We start from the raw sequence: 20336 nt of genomic DNA, 5'->3' as shown, positions 1-20336 counted from the left end.
TCAGAGTTGAAGCCACTCTTTTATAGGATAATGTTGTGGGTAGGCTGTTATCGCAACTGGAACATGGAAAGTGGAAATCTGGAAGGGTTTCAGTGTCATTGAGACAGGGAAGAAGGGGTGTGAGGCAGGACAGGAAGCTGCAAGATTGCAGAGGACTCTGGCCAGAGCAAGAAATTGACGGGAGTGTGATCAGGTGAGAACAGATGTGGTTGCAGAAAATGGGTTTTGATAAGCTTTTTCTCGTTCTTTGCCTATATGTACTAAATCAAACACCAATATAAATGCAGAAAGGGGTATTTATAGATGTTACACTTTTATATGGAACACTCTCAGGTGATTTGTATATGATCCACTCCAAGAAAATTCCAAGCATAAGTGGGAGAATACACTTTAGAAAACACTAAATGGCAGAGGCTGGTGAGGGGAAACAATGCCCACCAATAAAAATGTTGCAGATCCTTCTTCAGTGTCACCTCACACTTTTACACGTGTTGAATAAATTTGGGCATTTCATTCTTGCACAAAATTCAACAGCAGAAGATTGTGACGAGATTGTTTAAGTAACTTCTACTGGCCTCAGTTTCATGTAGACTTTTCCCATGGAGTGGCGTCTTACTCTGAGTAAAGGTGGCAAAATTTTGCCCTGAGATAGGTTTTATTGTAAATACTAATATTGTAAACATGTATATATTGAAAAACCTCTAAATGATGTGGCTAGAATGTCTTTTTCTCCTTAATGGAATATTGCAGGGGTGGCCAAACTTACTGACCCTCAGAGCTGCATATGATAATCTTCAGACGTTCAAGAGCCGGGGACACCTGCCAGGGCTCAGGGCTTTTGAAGCCCTGAGTCCCCTGGCAGATGCCCCCCAAGGGGCTGAAGCCCCTAGACCCACCATCCCACTGCAGGGCAGAACCCCTGAGTCCCCCACCCCACCCCTGCTGGTCTGATAGGTGGAGAATGGTGGGGGGTGGGGGGGTTCTGCGAGCCACATTTTAACTGTAAAGGAGCTGTAGAAGAAAATAACTGTAAAAGAAGAGGATGAGAATAAAACTTAGGAAAATAAAAACATTTAGGGAAACAATCAAAGTATAAGAAATCTTGGAATCTTTGTCAAGTACTCTAATACCCTGCGTGATGGATGATATTAAATACAGCAGATAGTTTTATTGAGCAGAAGGCCAGAAATGCATGAGTGCCCGAACCTGCATGGATAAGTACAACTGGCCAAATTCTTCATTGGTGGAAACTGTTATTTCAGTGGGGTTACATCAGCAGAGGTTTTGGCCCCTCAAATTATTAGGAGCCCTATTGAGAACAATTTCAGTGTTAGGATTGGACTTGAAACCAATTTTGAAATTTAACAACTAGATAATTATCAGCAAGAGATGAGAGGGTCTCTCTGCCTGGGATTGTGTCTCTTCCCTGCAATTCAGGCAAAGTGTCCTTCCCTATTCCTTCTGTCTGTTCCTCCCCTGGGCTAGGCACAAGGTTTTTTGGGCTGCGTGCTTTCCCACTGCAGGTTACCACATTAAGAACTTTAGACACAGATATATCATTTATAACCAAAATGTCTGCTGGAATACCATCCCAGATTCCCATTTTCAAATCATATTTCGCTCCCTCCCACTTCTCGATTGTCCTGGATTTCAAGGAAGCCCTAAGAAACTTTATAATTACTGGAAAATTATGAGACATTTGAAAATATGCTGAATTGGATAAAAGTCCAGAAAAATGTGATTTGGTACTTTGTAGTGTCTGCCTCAAGGACATCAAGTTCTGTTAGCTGCCTAAAGTTGCCTAAAATGCAAAGAGAAGTAGTATAAAAACACAGTGGGAAGAAAGTTAGGCAAATTAAAGCAATAATAAAACATGTACTATTAACCTGACATGCCGAAGAATCAGTAAGGATGTCTTCTAAGACTAATGTTTGAATTTTTTTCTACTGATCAAAAAAGAAAAACTGGCCTAACTTTGCCCTGTGCAATAATATTTGAAAAATAATATAGTTCTCAAGCATGTTGGTGCTATGTCAAATGTGATAACTGGATTGACTGATGTAATTTCAGTCGTAAAGTCCTTCCATTGAGCCAATAAAATGCAATATTTGATTTTCATGGTTGTCAGTTTCTCATTATTCTTAGAATAATGGTGGAGCAAAATGATAGTCTGATAATGGGAGGCGACTATCGTGTCAAGAAAATGTCTGAAATTCCACAATTTAATTAATGTCTTCTCCTGTAAAAGACATGAGGTAGGAGTGATCAACTACGAAAAAACTCTCATCTGAAAATAGATAATAGGATAATAGTGTTTGGAATATATAGCAAAGGAAGAACAAGATTCTAAGAGATAATTAAATGTTAAGAAAAAGAGCTGTATGCTCAACAAAATCCGTGAAAGACTGACCACAAAAATCTTCAAATCGAGGGTGACCTATAGGTAATACACAGAACATTTTTGAACGTCCAAAAATATTATATATATAAAAAAATACAAACATAAGCAGATACTTCATTTATCAATATTTTTTCAATATGTGGAATTTCTGAGTAAGGTCTGCCTAATCATGCTCTAAATTTTGTACCCAACTATTAAGTCGGGTAATAACTCGGCAAGATCAACAAACAAATTACTTCACAATTGTAATGGGAAAAAATAGCCAACACAATATGTTTGAATGATGCCTTTCACAGTATATTTCAAAGTGTTCTCCCAAAGTTTACAAAGATAGCTGAGTTCTGATGTTGCAGGGAATGTCCTTTGCAGGTTCCTTGGTGCATGAAGTGAGGACATAGAAGAATTACTAAATAATGAGCTTAGGTAATATAAAAAGTTATTGGAAACTAGGAAACATATTGAGCTAGAATATCCTTCATAAATGCTGTATAGCTTTCTCAATAGAACCATAATCAAGCAACTTATGATATGATGTAAGAGAAATTCATTTAAAAAAGCATTTAAAAAAACCCGATATGGCATAGGTATGATTAATTTAAAAAGATAATTGCTAGTATAGTTTTAATAGATTCTAGTCAAATTATTTAATAAATGTATATCTGAGGTAAAGGATCCCACCTAAGAGTCTTCTCCATTAATGAACAGGAATGGGAAGTTAGTGAAGAGGCTGATGTAGTTGAGAGGGTGAATATGTTCCCTGACTCCTTAGTTACCAAAGAATTCAAAGGATATGCTCCTGGGAACTGAAGATATAATATACTGTAGGGGCAAGGTTGTTATATCAATAAAACAAAAACCAGCAGGATCTTATTAAAGGGGAAAAGGCAAAATACTACATTTATTGTGAATACAGAGAGAATCATAGTAAGCAGTTAGTTATAGCTATAACATTCCATTCAATATCATATTTATTCACACATTCATTCATACAAACACACACACACAGGTTCTGCAAGGTTGTTATCATAGTTACCAGCCTTAGAGTTGCTCATGCCAAGCCACTGGCCAGGTGGCCTAGACATGAGGAGGGAGCAGGGCCTTGTCAGATGCATATCTGATGCTCCTGGAAGTTGGTCTGCAGAATCAGACCCCAAAGTTCTCACTTTCTAGAGTCCATTTTTATAGAAATTTCTTCCTATGCCAGTCTATGGGAATTGCTTCATCATGCTGTTGCTGAATCAGTCAGCAGATAGCACATGCCTGACAACTCCGTGCTGCTAGATGTTATCTTGTTCTTTGGTTCTCCCATTCTTGAGGCTGTTGGGTGGATTCCAGTCTGCCCTCCGGGGGGGGTCCTCTGGTTATTTCCACTTGACGCCTTCTTCAGCCGATGGACACTGGATTCTTAGGCTGGCACCTCCCTAATCATTCAGTTATTATCCACACCAAGCATCCATCCACATACATCCTCTACTCTATTTTAATCACAATTGTTAACAAAGCAAGATGAATACAACAAAAGGGCGGGGAATCTCTGGGTGCTGTTTCTGTTGTTACAGAGTATTGCTTTGAGTCTCTCTGTGTGAGTAGTTGTTATTACAAAGAATTGCCTTGAGAACAGACTCTGTCTTAGAATGTACTAACGCAATTAGCAGCTTGCAAGTTTCACACATAGAGGGAGAGAAAACAGTACCAAAAACCAAGAGACCTCTTAATTAGTAATACCCTGGAATTTAAACTATGGGGAATCAAACTCATTTGTGATTTTAATACAGAACTTCTTTAATGTGATCCAACAAGGTGGGTTGCAATGGTAAGAGTGTCTGAGCTGAATTGTGCCCTCAGTTGTGCATCCTCAACTCCCATTGTTCTCAGTGGAAGTTGTGTGTTCATATCTAAGGCAAAATTTGTGCCTGACTCTGTCACTTTACCACAGCATAGTCAGGATATGGACCTAAGTATCAGATGTGTTTTTATTCCAGCATTCTGTAAGAGAGAAATAAGAAATCCTGTTATGATTCTTGTTCTAGTTTGTGTATAGATTCTGAGAATTACCAGGAAGCTAATAAATGGCTACTAAATAAATACTAAATAAATGGCTAATAAAGGGCAATTCCTTGGACCAATCCCTTAGTTCTCATCCACCCCACTTACACAAAAGCACTTTTCTAACTCTGTTATCTAGGGGTCTTCTACAGACTGAGAGACCTTACATAAGATAAAAGAGGCTCTAGTGCAGACTGTTTATCACTCAATTTTGTGAGTTACCAAGTTAAAGTATAAGTTATAGGGGAGGTTAGACTGTGCTTTCCATTTAACTTTGTCAATCTTACAAGCTTCAGAATTTGAATGTTACAGCATAATATTTAGTACCTACATAGTAGTTTCACCTGCCATACATTTCATGGACATAAAGCAAACTGATTAGAGCACTCTTGGAGAGAGGGAAGGCGGGAAGTGGTGTTTTCCCATTTTTTACAAGCTGGTCAATTAAGGCACAGAAGTTGTTTATTTGTGAGAAACCTCAGAGGGATATAGTAGCTACGTCAGAACTTGAGAAATCCTGGCTTTCAGTCCTGTGTTTGCACCAATAAACCCTGGCTCTTTCAAATGTCTGAAATAATAATAGTTTCAGAAGTGTCTTCTTTGTTACCAAATCACCGATTTATAGAAATGTGCTTCCGTACTTGTACTGTATAGATGGTCTAAGAGTTACAAATAAATGAAGGAGACATGCCCACCAACACACCAGCGCCTGATTCTCTATTCACCCCCGTGTCACACTGGTATAATGCCAGAGACTTCAGCGGGGTTACTTCTAGTTTATATTGGTTTAAGTGAGCGGAGTCTAAAATTAGGCCTAATACAAACAAATTAAATTCCTTTAACATGGGGACCACATCAAGAGTGTGAGGGAGAATGAAGCTACAGTTATACCAGAGGATGGAACCATTCTCTTTTGGGAATAATAATGTGTGTGCTTATAAAAATAAACTCCTACAGAATAAAGGTTATATTTATGGGATGAAAATCAGTGTTCTTTAAACCACTTCTTATGCTGAGACTGTTTTCAGTGATTTTTATCTATATTCTTATACCCTGTTTTTGCCTCCTTATAAATTGAAATTACAAATTATGTTTGCAATGGCAAAACATCATCAGATTAAAACAGTCTAACAAAAATTGAAAAGGAAAAGAAATGTTCTTTATGTGTTATACTTGGGAAAAACTCTTTTTAGAATGGCCAGCACACTTTTTGGTAATAAATATTGCTATTGAATGGTTTAGAGCTACTGTCTCTTTTTGGTCTGAAATTACCGTTTTGTTCTGTAGCATTATATTAATAATAGTTTGCCCTTCTCTAGTGCCTTACGTTTGAGGATCTCTAAGTGCTTTACAAGCATTTATTAGTTAAGCTTCCCAACTTTCCTGTGAGGTAGGAATTATCCTCACTTTACAGGGCCGGGGGGGAGGAGGGGAAATAATGATGGCTCAGCTGTTCAAAGTGATCTATTATATCAGTGGGGAGAGACATGAGGCTTTATGCAGCATTGTTGTAACCATGACACTAATGACATCATCGAATGAAAATAGCACTTGGAACATTTGTGAAACAAAGCTGAAGCAGCTCTGCTTCTCTGTGTGAGGGTCCTTTGCAAAATACTGGGGGAAGGAAATGCATACTGTTAATTTACATATATGTTAACAATCCACTTTAAAGTGCTTACTGTTTAAAATGAAATAGGATTTTTAGATTGCAATGGCAAACCAATCCACAGACTCCAGATGCAATTTTCATTTTTCCAAAAGGGAGTGTCTTTTAGCGATATAGAAGTATTTTGCATTGCAGGCATGCATAGACTTTTCACATTGCTGACTTCTGCTTGTATATAATTCCAAATAGGGGGTGAGGTGTGAGGAGGTGAGAAATAGACAGGTTTCTTTTCAGCATTTCTTGTGAGTGGCAACTCTGCTGATTCAACAGCCTTTGGTTTTATTTGTTCCCAGCTTCAACTGAATAAAACTGATGAAAAACAGCGCTGACTGTGTTGTAATGTAGAAACATTTATGCATTAGAAATATCATTAAAGTGATTTTCACTGTCCCCATAGAACAGAGAGCGAGCTTGTAAATAAACAAAGAAACAGAGGCAGTAGAAATAAAGCAGGCTAAAGGTAAAATAGGAAAGGGGTGAAATAATGTCAGAAAAGAGTGAAATGGATGAGAAAAGACAAACGAGAAGGGAGAACTGGAATGGGAGGGACAGGTTGAAAAGAGACAAAACAAGACAGGAGAGAAGAAATTAAGTCATGGGTTGGGCATAGGCTGCAACCATGTTTGGCTGATTTGATCAACATCTATGGTTCCCTCTTTCTTCGTTGCTTGTTTGAACTTTTAAGATTTCAAGATTTAATTAAGGCCCTCCCTTGAGAAAGGGGCTAGAATGGAGGCACACTGTCCCAGAAAGAGCTTCAGAAGGCACAGTGCCTGTCTGAGTTTTCCTGCCAAGCTAGGAAAGCATACCTGTAGTGCAATACTTAGAGAGAAAACCCTGGATTTCCCTCTATGGACAATTCCCTTTGTTGGCCAACGCAGAAGAGACTTGGGACCGTGATCCCGCTCCCTCCACCCTGTCACTTTTGAGATGGCTTACATGCCTAGAAAGAAGTACAGAATTTGCAGTTGTTGCTGGCATTTGAGCAAAGGGCTCTCACACACATCACTTGTGCACTGGTATAAGATCCTGTCATCATATGACACTAAGAATCAGATTTGTTGTTGCTGTTTGTTTTTAAAGCAACAATGCAAGTCGTGTCATTTCTGTTGAAAATCTGCCCTAGAATGGTACAAACAAGGAAGGATTATAGGAGAATCCTGATGATATTTGTAAAGCAAGCAAAATAAACTTTTCTTTTATATGTACTGAAGTTTGTGTAGGAAGTTGCATACAGCAAAGCATGAGAAAGGAATGTAAACAGTATGTTTAGAAAGAGGGGCTTTGTATACTTAAGCCTGACATTACCTCTCTAAAGATTTGCAAAAGGCTGTAACTCTTTTGCACGCCACATTTTTTTCCCATGAAATGCAAGATTCATTGATGATTTAGAAAATGAATGAAGAGAAAGATTAATGACTAGTTTGGACTTTTGACCTCCTGTTTGAAAAGTATGAATTGTCTGAATTCATAGATCAATTTTATTCATAGAACTCTTTCCTGCATATAATAAATTGTCATATAGTAAAACTGATTTTAAGGTTTTTGGTTTGTTTGGGGATTGTTGGGGTTTTTTTGGCTGTGATGAGGGTTAAAAATGAGATACAAGTTGTGGACAGGTTATAGAATTATCTATGGCTTTTGGAAAAAACAATCTTGCAGAAGTTAAAGAGTTTACTTGACTTTTGGGAACAGAATCAATCAAAGTATTATAGAAGAATTTAAAATAGTTTTCTGGAGATGTGTAGGCTTTTGGAGCACCGAAACCAAACATATTTTACATTAAACGAAGAAGTTCTAAGTAATGGTTGGCATGGCTGGTTATAAGTTAAAGGAGCAATATGGATTTTCTTTCATTAGGCATGCAATAAGAAAACAACAAATCAAGATAATGCTATGTATTGCTATACAGTAGTTTGGACTTTTAGAGTCGTCCAAACCAAATATGTTACTTGGCACAAGGCTTTCCTCATTCATTCAAGGATCCTAGCCACATCAACAGCCATCCAAGCCACTTACCAAGATCTCAAAGTACTTTCACTGAATGGTATGTGTGACTCATCTTCATCTTTAGCTTATTCGTTCTTAATAATGAAACACTCTCCAAGTGAGAGGTGGATGAAAATTTCTGGGGGCTGCCTTTACCAGCGAAAGGACCTGAGTCAAAAGAACCAGAGTCAGTTCTGCTGTGGGTCAGTTGGTGAAAGCAGCTTAAACTTGAAACAAAAAGCGCATCTCTGAATTTAAGGCAGCACTAAGCCTGAGTCATCACGGGAAAAATCAGGGGCACTACCAGTGCTCCTATACTGTTTCTTGGATGAAAGACACCTCTGCCCATAAATTGGGTTTCTGGTAACCACTAATCCTTTTTCCATCCCTCACCTTCTGTGCTGCTAAATCCTCAAGCTTTCATTCAGAGAACACCATAAGTGTCAGATAGTTCTTCCCTAAAAACTAGGAGGAAAAGATAAGAGAAGACTGGAAGAATAAATGTAGAAAACAGCTTATTGAGAGAGGCAAAATAAATGACTGCTTATCAGTTCTGGCGCGTAGGTTGGCTTACTGTGCACTGACAGCTGCATTTCACATGCCTTTCCACTTAATTTTGGGCAGAGAGATTTTTGTTTTTGCATTTGTGTTTTCTGCAGTGCTAGCTTATATTTTCTCACATGCCATATCTATCCTGGTAGGTGAATCAGAAATATAAGCTACAGCATCTGCAATCTCAAATTGAAACAGGACGTAAGCTGCCAGAGTACTTCAGAGACAGAGGACAAATAGGAAAATGAGCCATAGCTGATGGCTCACAAGTTCAGAGGCAATAGGAGATTGCAAAGGAAAATGATGTAGATGCCTCATTGAGACTCACCTAAGACCGTGAAAGAGCAGGACATGATGCATGTCATCGTGGCTGAAACACTTTGAGCAGTGAAGCACAGTCCCACCATTGTTAGGTCTCAGAGTAACAGCTGTGTTAGTCTGCATTCGCAGAAAGAAAAGGAGTACTTGTGGCACCTTAGAGACTAACAAATTTATTTGAGCATAAGCTTTCATGAGCTACAGCTCACTTCATCGGATGCATTCAGTGGAAAATACAGTGGGGAGATTTATATACATAGAGAACATGAAACAATGGGTGTTACCATACACACTGTAAGGAGAGTGATCACTTAAGGTGAGCTATTACCAGCAGGAGAGCGGGGGAGGGGAGGGGGGAACCTTTTGTAGTGATAATCAAGGTGGGCCATTTCCAGCAGTTGACAAGAACATCTGAAGAACAGTGGGGGGTGGGGGAATAAACATGGGGAAATAGTTTTACTTTGTGTAATGACCCATCCACTCCCAGTCTCTATTCAAGCCTAAGTTAATTGTATCCAGTTTGCAAATTAATTCCAATTCAGCAGTCTCTCCTTGGAGTCTGTTTCTGAAGTTTTTTTGTTGAAGAATTGCCACTTTTAGGTCTGTAATCCAGTGACCAAAGAGATTGAAGTGTTCTCCAACTGGTTTTTGAATGTTCTAATTCTTGACGTCTGATTTGTGTCCATTTATTCTTTTACGTAGAAACTGTCCAGTTTGACCAATGTACATGGCAGAGGGGCATTGCTGGCACATGATGACATCTATCACATTGGTAGATGTTCAGGTGAATGAGCCTCTGATAGTGTGGCTGATGTGATTAGGCCCTATGATGGTGTCCCCTGAATAGATATGTGGACACAGTTGGCAACGGGCTTTGTTGCAAGGATAGGTTCCTGGGTTAGTGGTTCTGTTGTGTGGTGTGTGGTTGCTGGTGAGTATTTGCTCCAGATTGGGGGGCTGTCTGTAAGCAAGGACTGGCCTGTCTCCCAAGATCTGTGAGAGTGATGGGTCTCCTTCAGGATAGGTTGTATATCCTTGATGATGCGTTGGAGAGGTTTTAGTTGGGGGCTGAAGGTGACGGCTAGTGGCGTTCTGTTATTTTCTTTGTGGGGCCTGTCCTGTAGTAGGTGACTTCTGGGTACTCTTCTGGCTCTGTCAGTCTGACATCATCTTCCTTTCCAAATGCAAACAGATGGACATCATACCTAAAGGACTGAAGGTAAAAAATCCATTACAATCTACGTACCACACAGACTGTGCTGACAGCTTGTGCCACACATTCGAAAAAAACTGCGGAACCACCTGATCAACATCCTCTACAGCAAACAGGGAAAGATTAAGAATGAGCTCTCAAAACTGGATACTCTCATAAAAAAACAACCTTCCACACAAACTTCGTCGTGGCTGGACTTTACGAAAACTAGACAAGCCATTTACAACACACACTTTGCTTCTCTACAAAAGAAAAAGGACACTAAACTATCTAAACTACTATATGCCACAGGGGGCCACAACAGTGGTACCCTTAACCCACCCAGCAATATTGTTAATCTATTCAACTATACTCTTAGCCCAGCAGAAGAATCTGTCCTATCTCGGGGCCTCTCCTTATGCCCCTCCACCCTCACGAACATGGTACAGTTCTGTGGTGACCAAGAATCCTATTTTCGACATCTCTGACTCAAGGAATATTTCCAACACACCTCTGAACAACATACTAACCCACAGAGACCTTCCTACCAATACTACAAAAAGAAGGATTCTGGGTGGATTCCTCCTGAAGGTCGAAACAACAGACTGGACTTCTACATAGAGTGTTTCCGCCAACATGCACGGGCTGAAATTGTGGAAAAGCAGCATCACTTGCCCCATAACCTCAGCTGTGCGGAACACAATGCCATCCACAGCCTCAGAAACAACTCTGACATCATAATAAAAAAGGCTGACAAAGGAGGTGCTGTTGTCATCATGAATAGTCGGAATATGAACAAGAGGCTGCTAGGCAGCTCTCCAACACCACTTTCTACAAGCCATTACCCTCTGATCCCACTGTGGGTTACCAAAAGAAACTACAGCATTTGCTCAAGAAACTCCCTGAAAAAGCACAAGAACAAATCCGCACAGACAAAACCCTGGAACCCCGACCTGGGGTATTCTATCTGCTACCCAAGATCCATAAACCTGGAAATCCTGGATGCCCCATCATCTCAGGCATTGGCACCCTGACAGCAGGATTGTCTGGCTATGTAAACTCCCTCCTCAGGCCCTATGCTACCAGCACTCCCAGCTATCTTCGAGACACCACTGACTTCCTGAGGAAACTATAGTCCATCGCTGATCTTCCTGAAAACATCATCCTGGCCACTATGGATGTAGAAGCCCTCTACACCAACATTCCACACAAAGATGGACTACAAGCCATCAGGAACAGTATCCCCGATAATGTCACGGCAAACCTGGTGGCTGAACTTTGTGACTTTGTCCTCACCCATAGCTATTTCACATTTGGGGACAATGTATACCTTCAAATCAGTGGCACTGCTATGGGTACCCACATGGCCCCACAGTATGCCAACATTTTTATGGCTGACTTAGAGCAACGCTTCCTCAGCTCTCGTCCCCTAATGCCGCTACTCTACTTGCGCTACATTGATGACATCTTCATCATCTGGACCCATAGAAAAGTAGCCCTTGAGGAATTCCACCATGATTTCAACAAATTCCATCCCACCATCAACCTCAGCCTGGACCAGTCCACACAAGAGATCCACTTCCTGGACACTAAGGTGCTAATAAGCAATGGTCACATAAACACCACCCTATACTGGAAACCTACTGACCGCTATTCCTACCTACATGCCTCCAGCTTTCATCCAGACCACACCACACGATCCATTGTCTACAGCCAAGGTGTACGATACAACTGCATTTGCTCCAACCCCTCAGACAGAGACAAACACCTACAAGATCTCTATCAAGCATTCTTACAACTACAATACCCACTTGGGGAACTGAAGAAACAGATTGACAGAGCCAGAAGAGTTCCCAGAAGTCACCTACTACAGGACAGGCCCCACAAAGAAAATAACAGAACGCCACTAGCCGTCACCTTCAGCCCCCAACTAAAACCTCTCCAACGCATCATCAAGGATCTACAACCTATCCTGAAGGACGACCCATCACTCTCACAGATCTTGGGAGACAGGCCAGTCCTTGCTTACAGACAGCCCCCCAATCTGAAGCAAATACTCACCAGCAACCACACACCACACAACAGAACCACTAACCCAGGAACCTATCCTTGCAACAAAGCCCGTTGCCAACTGTGTCCACATATCTATTCGGGGACACCATCATAGGGCCTAATCACATCAGCCACACTATCAGAGGCTCGTTCACCTGAACATCTACCAATGTGATAGATGTCATCATGTGCCAGCAATGCCCCTCTTCCATGTACATTGGTCAAACTGGACAGTTTCTACGTAAAAGAATAAATGGACACAAATCAGATGTCAAGAATTAGAACATTCAAAAACCAGTTGGAGAACACTTCAATCTCTTTGGTCACTGGATTACAGACCTAAAAGTGGCAATTCTTCAACAAAAAAACTTCAGAAACAGACTCCAAGGAGAGACTGCTGAATTGGAATTAATTTGCAAACTGGATACAATTAACTTAGGCTTGAATAGAGACTGGGAGTGGATGGGTCATTACACAAAGTAAAACTATTTCCCCATGTTTATTCCCCCACCCCCCACTGTTCTTCAGATGTTCTTGTCAACTGCTGGAAATGGCCCACCTTGATTATCACTACAAAAGGTTCCCGCCCCCACCCTCCCGCTCTCCTGCTGGTAATAGCTCACCTTAAGTGATCACTCTCCTTACAGTGTTTATGGTAACACCCATTGTTTCATGTCCTCTATGTATATAAATCTCCCCACTGTATTTTCCACTGAATGCATCCGATGAAGTGAGTTGTAGCTCATGAAAGCTGATGCTCAAATAAATTTGTTAGTCTCTAAGGTGCAACAAGTACTCCTTTTCATTGTTAGGTCTGTTGTTCAAGGACTGTACAACTCTAGAGTGCAGCCTGTGGGAAAAGCTCTTAGAAAATAATCTGATACTTGTCATGTTATTAAATATAATTTAAAAAAATGTGTTTTAATATTGACTGGCAAGCATCAGTGAAGACCGCAAGAGAGGCTAGAGAAGAATAGCAGGCTCTTCTACATACAGTATAGTCCCTCTTACTGTGCAGGCACCTCTGTCTGTCCTTGCAAGGCCCTATCATTTGCAAAGAGGCCGTGTACTGATGAAGTTTAAAGCGAAATGGCAAAATTTCCTCATTGGCAAATTAGTGTGGAAATATTAATATGTAATTGCATGCATGTTTTTGTTCTTTAAACTCTCACCTTCATTTAAGCTGATGCGTGGGTCTTAGCATGATGTGTGTATCATGTATGTCCTTTTTTTTCATGAAAAGTGCTATTCAGGTTTTGAAAACTAAATATAGTTTAAATAAAACTAAATAAATAGAAAAATTAAATATATTCCAACATGATTGCCAGTGATATGCTACAAGTGTCCTTTCACTATTCCATCTGCCATCTAGGAGGAGGAAAAGAAAAGTAGTTCTGTACCTTATTAATGAGAACTTTAAGTAGGCAAGTTCAAGTATTTCAAATTAAATTTTAAAAATATCATTTTGGGCTACAAAGGGACAGTTAATTCTTTACACTGTGTATTTGGGCTCCTTGGCAAGAATGCAAACAGATTATCTCTGTCATTGAACCCAAATAACACTTCAGTGCCAAGTGCAGAATCTAGCCTATTCAGATAGGTGGCATCAAGTACTATGTACATCGAGGGATTTTCAGTCTCATAAATGGAGTTTTCCAGGAAATCTTCATTCTTAAATGAACAGCTAAAATAAAATGTAAAAAAATATAGAATTTCTTATATGTTGGTTAAACTGTAATGTGATTGCATAAACATCTAGAAATAGAACAGGTTACCAACATACTTCAAAAATCGTACAGTATGATTGTTTGAAACACATTCCTTAGTCGAATGAAGTGCAATTGTGTTATATTGAAGTATACAATATTTGTATTATAATTAAACAGACCCCACTGTATACACTTATTCAGTGTTGTAATCATGCCTTGGCTCACTAAATCAGTGCCAGACAATAGCTCAACAAGTCCATTACCTCTTACGATGCCAGATCAGATGCAATGGAGCTACTCCTCTCCACCTTCATCTCCTTCCCTTCCCTCCTGCCCCCCCTCCAACCCCCCCGGCCATGCTTTTTGGTAGCTGAATGCTAACACTGATAGTATTTAGATATATTTGGATTTTGGGGCCAGGTCCTCAGCTTGGGTAAATTAATGTAGTTACACTGACTTCAATGGCGGTACTTCAATTTGCACCAGCAGAGGATATGGTTCCATATCTCCTCATCTTCCAGTGGCAGCATCGTAGCCTAGGACCATTCGTTATGTGTACAAATCATCTTACCAGAGAGCAAAACATATATTGCCACAGTGCGAAAAAGTCTCGTTTCTCACCTAAGAAATGCAACTTTAATTATACAAGCTTGCAGTTCTCTGACTCCCTCTCTCCTTGATTTGATGCAGTCACAATATTGAGCTTTTAGCTAAATCTTTTGTGGTTTTTAATGCCTTTTAAATATAATTTTCATTTTAAAAATAGATTAAGCAGAAATATATAAACATCTTCTAAGTTTTCTTTAGTGTGAAATTATACAGGTGAAAAACAAACACATGTTTATCTAATCCTGTGGTACAGAGGGTGCTGTTAAAAAAATAAACATTTAGGACCTAAGTCTGCCGTCACTAAAGTTAATGAAACAACTCCGTCTAACTTCAATGGGAGCACGATCAAACCTCTAGGAGGGCACAGTATAAATACCTTAGTGTATTATACATTCTAAAGATTGGAAATACCATGGTGAAGTCAATGGTGTGGTATGGTGTTTCTTTTCTTGTTAATGGTGCTCTCTGTAACCTTTTGTAACTGTCAGCTTTTTGTTTGTTTGTTTTTAATTGAATACTCCTACATTCTGATCAACAGATATTCAGGAAACTCTGCTTAACTATTTTATTAAAATTTCTAAACTATTTAAATGACATTTTAAAGAGCTGTAACATAAATAATTCAAGTTCTAAAATTTGTTTTACTAAATATGTTCTCACTGATTGCTTCAAACATGCTGCTACTTGTGATGTGTATGTACTTTCATTTTCTATTTTCTTAATTTTTTCTTCAACTTTAAAAAAAAAAAATTGTGCGATGTGTCAAATTGCACCTTTGGGCCCAATTATTTCCTCATTTACAGCTGCATAAATCAGGACCAACTCCCACTGAAGTCAATGGAGTTATACTGGTGCAAAACTAGGGTCAGCCAGAGGATAACTGGGCCTATGTAGTGTGAAGTACGAAGGTACAATACGGCCATTAGCAGTGCAAGCTTTTCCACGCTGCTCTGCCAAGGAGCTCCAACTTTGAGTTGAAAAAGACTCTGTCTCAAGCGTGATAAAAGTTATTCTCCAAGCCTATTCAGTTCTTTAGCTGTGCTGAAAATTCCAACAAATCCAGTTAGTGCCTTTTGTGGTGTGCAATATTGTGTGATGTGGACTCTTGCCCATTAAGGACTTGATTTAAAACATAAAATGAGTTTGATGGTTTAAATCAAGCCACCTTAAAGAAGCTAGACATTAGATAATGTCATGCTGGATTATTTCAATAAATGGCCAGTCATCCTGGTGGACAAACCCTGGGTTGAGTCTGCAACATGTACTCTGAGCTAGTGCTGCCTGGAGGACGACAATTCTGTTTTGCAGCATCTTCTGAGGTTTTAAAATTGATTTTTGTTCCGCATGTTCTGCATTGCAACATGCTTTAACCAGCTCTACTCTAAATCTTTATTTGCATTGGCAACAGATTAATACATTATGGAAGGTAAAAGCCCTCAAGGTGTCATGTTTTCTACAGACCAGATCTGGCAAATACTTATGTATTTGGGTAACTTTATTCAGCTGAGTAGTCCTTTTGAAACTTACATACTTAACTGTTTGCAGGATCAGGCCCTACAATTTAACCCTTTTTCTGGGTCTCCTAACAAGTTGGTTACTCTATATTTTAAACATGCTAAGGACCGTGTTTTCTTGTCTCTTGTACAGAGTCATATCCACTATAGGCTCATAACCCAACATACTCTTTCAGTTAGAGTCAGATTTGGCATGATTTTGAATATACTTCATGTTTTGAACATCCTTTTCCAACAAATGTTTTGCTTTCTTTAAGATGCACAGTGTTTATTTTAGCCTAAAATTAGAGAAGAAAGCTGGAGTCTTATTAATGAAAATATTGCAGTCTACGCCATGTCTACGCTATGAACAAGGAGTAAGATTTCCCTGCTCAAGTATACCTATTCGTGATAGCTTGATGAGAGCTAGCGAGTGTCTAAATAGCAGTGCAGCCCTGGTAGTGTAGGCAGTGGCAGCTGAGGAATGCCGAATACAAACCTGCGGGAAAACGGTGGGTATGTACTTGACACACCTCAGCCATGGCCTCTGTTGCTGCTGCTGCCTATGCTACTGCAGATACTGTACTATTTATGCCCATGCTAGTTCTCATCAAGTTACTGCCAGTATGTGTACAGGAGGAGGACAATCACCCCCCCCCACCCCGCATACAGGGGAGACATAGTCTGAAACACTTGTATTGCATTTTTAGAAGATGGTCTCTGGAAAAATAGTCCATAAAAATGTTCAGTATCTTAGTCACTGAAACAATTTATGTCCCTGCCCTCTTTTTTTTTGTTGGCCTGAATGTTGCATTCCGCACATTGCAATAAGAGTTTGAAAGGGGCGGCGTTTACGGCAACCTATATAGCAAACAAAAGTTGGCTGATGTATTAGACTTGACAGTGTCTTGCTTCAGGAGTTGTGTGGTAACTTTATTGTTAAAATAGGTGAAGTGTTATTAAAGCAGTATTAGCCTTTTCTAAACCCTCAGGTTTTTCACCCTTTAATTTTTACTTGGCTTTTCTTCCTTACACATTAATGTTCACCAGCATCAACATTTGTTAAAGAACAAGTGAGCAGACTTTCACAGACACTGTCAGTGCAGATTAAAGTAAATGGGCTGGAAGGTTCATTGTAGAATGGGTACAGAGGAATCTTGATTTTTACCAACACCAGTCGTATGAATGACCAGTCATACGAACCATTTTTCCTGACAGAAACCCCCTCCCACGTGTTTAAAAAAAAAAAAAAAGTGATGTTGCTGAGGAACAAGTTGACATCCCTTCACACTCCAATGCCTTCAATGCATTGGAAATCACATTGCAGTGGTTTTAAGCACAGGAAGAAAGTAATATGGTGCACCATACTGTGACTTTTGCACCATACCTACCGTTATTTTGGGATGTTCAATTTTATGAACTTTTTATTTTTATGAGCTCAATCATTAATTATTTCTTAAAATAGGGGTTCTACTGTAGTGGTAACTCTCCATCCAAAGACTGGATGTTGTGGATGGAATTTTAAAACTTTGACTACTTTTCTATTTGACACACCCAGCTGAAAGGGTTTGAAATTTTGGTCATAATGCATATCTTTGGCCTCTACAAACCTGAATATAAAATGAACCCAGTCTCAGTGTCCTTGTTTTGCTTGCCTTTAAACCTACTTATTTTTCAACATGTTAAGTAGCTTCCTAAAAGGAGATGAACAGAAGCTCTCAACTTGCTCACGTAGGCTGCTTGATTTGCACATAAGATAGTAAAGCAACTGTGCAGTCAGGCCAAATTCATCCCTGCTGTTACCCTTTTGAATTCCATGGGGTAACACCAGAGACTGTTCAGGCCAACTCTTTGTAAAATGGCCTGCTTTTATGAAAGACTATTATTATTTATAATCTAGAGGTGCTAAGGTTAAATTTGATGGAGACTTTAAACCTCTAGGATAGTTTTGTGCATAGGCGGTGAGTTATATGGGCCTGTGGTGCCCGTGCTCCGCCAATATTTAGGAACATGGGCCCGGCTCCACCAATGTTTGGGCTTACCATGCTTTGGGGGGCCCCGTGCTTCAGGGCAGCCTGGGAGGTTAGTGGGGGGCCTGATACCGGCAGCAGTGAGCAACCCGGCCCCAGACTGCTCCGCCCCATCCCGCTGGCTCCAGGCGTTGCTTGGGGAAGGGGGTGGAAGCCAGAAAAGGGCTGGGAGGGTGGGGGTTTGGGGGAAGGGGAGGGGACAGAGCAGGGGCAGGGTGGGGCCAGGTTGCTCGCTGCTGCTGGCTCCAGGCCCCCTGCTAACTCTCCAGGCTGCCCTGGACCCTGCATCCTCCTGAAGCGTGGAGCACCCCAAAGTGCAGGGCCCAGGGCGATTGCCCCAGTCCATCCTATGGTCAGGATGGCTCTGCCTGGGCCTCGTGTCCCCTGCGAAGTGCGGGACCTAGGGTGGTTGCCCTGGTCCGTCCTATGGACGGGACGGCTCTGCTTGGGCCCGTTCTGGGCACCACAAAAAATTATACAAACCTGGCGCCCATGGTTATGTGAGATGTGTAATCTGGAATATTTAAGTGCACAAGTAAGTAACAGTCTTCCCTACCCTTACCCCCACCCACTGAGTGGGGTCCTTCATCTCCCTTTGGAGTTGTAGGGATACAACTCTTAGTATCAAGTCCCTTTGGCCATCCCCTGCTAGCAATGGAAGATGGAACTTCCTTCACAGCCTTTCAGTGTTGAAACCAGCAAAAACTAACAAAGGTAAATGTCCAGCTGTAACTCCACACTTAAGCCACCCGGTTGTGCTTGGGTAAATACAGAAGTCTCTGAACAACTGAATAACTTTGTATAGCTGATGAAGCTTAGGCGTTAAGCTCAACCAGGTGAGAGAACCCAAATTTTTTGGCTTTTTTGATTGGAAAATAAATGATTGTTTTCTGACTTTATGGAGAGTTCTGTCCAGCTCAGATTTTCAGAAGTACCATATGTCTATTAAAATGTGTTCCCGATGAAAGTGTTGAAAGAATCCAACCTATGTCATGGGAACAGCACTTACATAAGTCTCTTTTTGCTCCACTATAATCAAGTACATAATCAACATCATTAATTTTCACACTAGTTAAAAGGAAAAGCTAACATAAATTGTTAAAATGTTTCTGACTGTGAGGAAGCTCTTTCCTTAAATATTCCAAGCAATTTTTAAATCCTCTCTATCACAGCTAGTTGCTAATTGCTAATCTTTATATTGATCAAACTCATTTTACTTGTTAGCTGAGCCATCCTGCTCTGCAATTTAGCTTTGTGGCTATGTCATTTTCAAAGTGTCAGTTCTGTCTTCACAGAAGGGTCACAAAAGTACAATAATCCAGTCTTGATTTTTTTAAAACCCCCAAATTAAGTTCAATTCTATTTCAAAACTTTAATAAGAGAAAAGACTACAACAGAATCTTAATTAAAGGAAAAATGTTTGATAGCCCTTACTGCCATTATACTGATACTGAACTCATAGCAGATGACTATTAGAGTGCGCTTTGTATTGTCATTTTATTTTTCTGTTCATTTCCTGTTATTAAAACATCTGAATTGTCATTTATTTCTAGAATGACAAAGATAATGGGGTCAGTCCCGATTTTTTAATATACATCACAGGGTGAAATCCAATCCATCTGCATAAAACCTGAATAATCAGGGTATATATATGTGGGTAGAGTATGGAGTGGTTGAAGATGTAAAAACCTTTCTCCCCCTCCACTCCCACCTGTGCTTAGTAAGTGGTGCCGCTCCATAGCTTCTTCCCATCCCTTCAGCAGCTGCTATTTCAGCCTTTAAAATGTAATAACAGTTGCTGCTCTTCATGCCACGGGCTTCTAAATGCACCCCACCCTAGGCTTTCCCCCATCTGGGCCAATGTGGAGCTGGTGTAGAGAGCTCTTCTGCCGTTTATAAAGGGGTGGAGGCACCCCTGCACTGCAACACTGCCTGTGGTGTGTCTCTGCAGAGTATAACTGTTCCAAAGAGCTTTGTGTTATTCTTGCATGCCACAGGAAATCCATTCATGAAAGTGCAGTAGTTGATTTTTCACAGATTGCTACATATTCGTGCATAGGATTGAACCAAGCACTGGGCAGAATTGATTTTGCAGCTTTAACCTCAAATTCTATTTTAAAGTTCCGCAAGGCTGATGCAGCACAAAGTGCTGACTTTGTATTGTTAGGGGGAAATTGTTCTGCTTTTATATGTGCTCACAATTTCTGTGGGTTTTCTAGTTCTTATTTTTGCTTGTATACATTCTTTCTATACTAAAAAAGGGGGGAGGCATTAAT

At 40.3% G+C, this 20336-nt stretch overlaps 1 protein-coding gene across 2 annotated transcripts in view; it reads left to right on the top strand.

Annotated features, from left to right (window-relative positions):
* Positions 1-20336, top strand: part of PDE4B (phosphodiesterase 4B) — a 353352-nt gene that overhangs the window by 96099 nt on the left and 236917 nt on the right. The window lies entirely within an intron of this gene.

Source organism: Eretmochelys imbricata, chromosome 8 (assembly GCF_965152235.1).
Source record: "Eretmochelys imbricata isolate rEreImb1 chromosome 8, rEreImb1.hap1, whole genome shotgun sequence".
NCBI classification, from domain to species: domain Eukaryota; kingdom Metazoa; phylum Chordata; order Testudines; family Cheloniidae; genus Eretmochelys; species Eretmochelys imbricata.
This window is presented reverse-complemented; position numbering and strand designations above follow the sequence as displayed.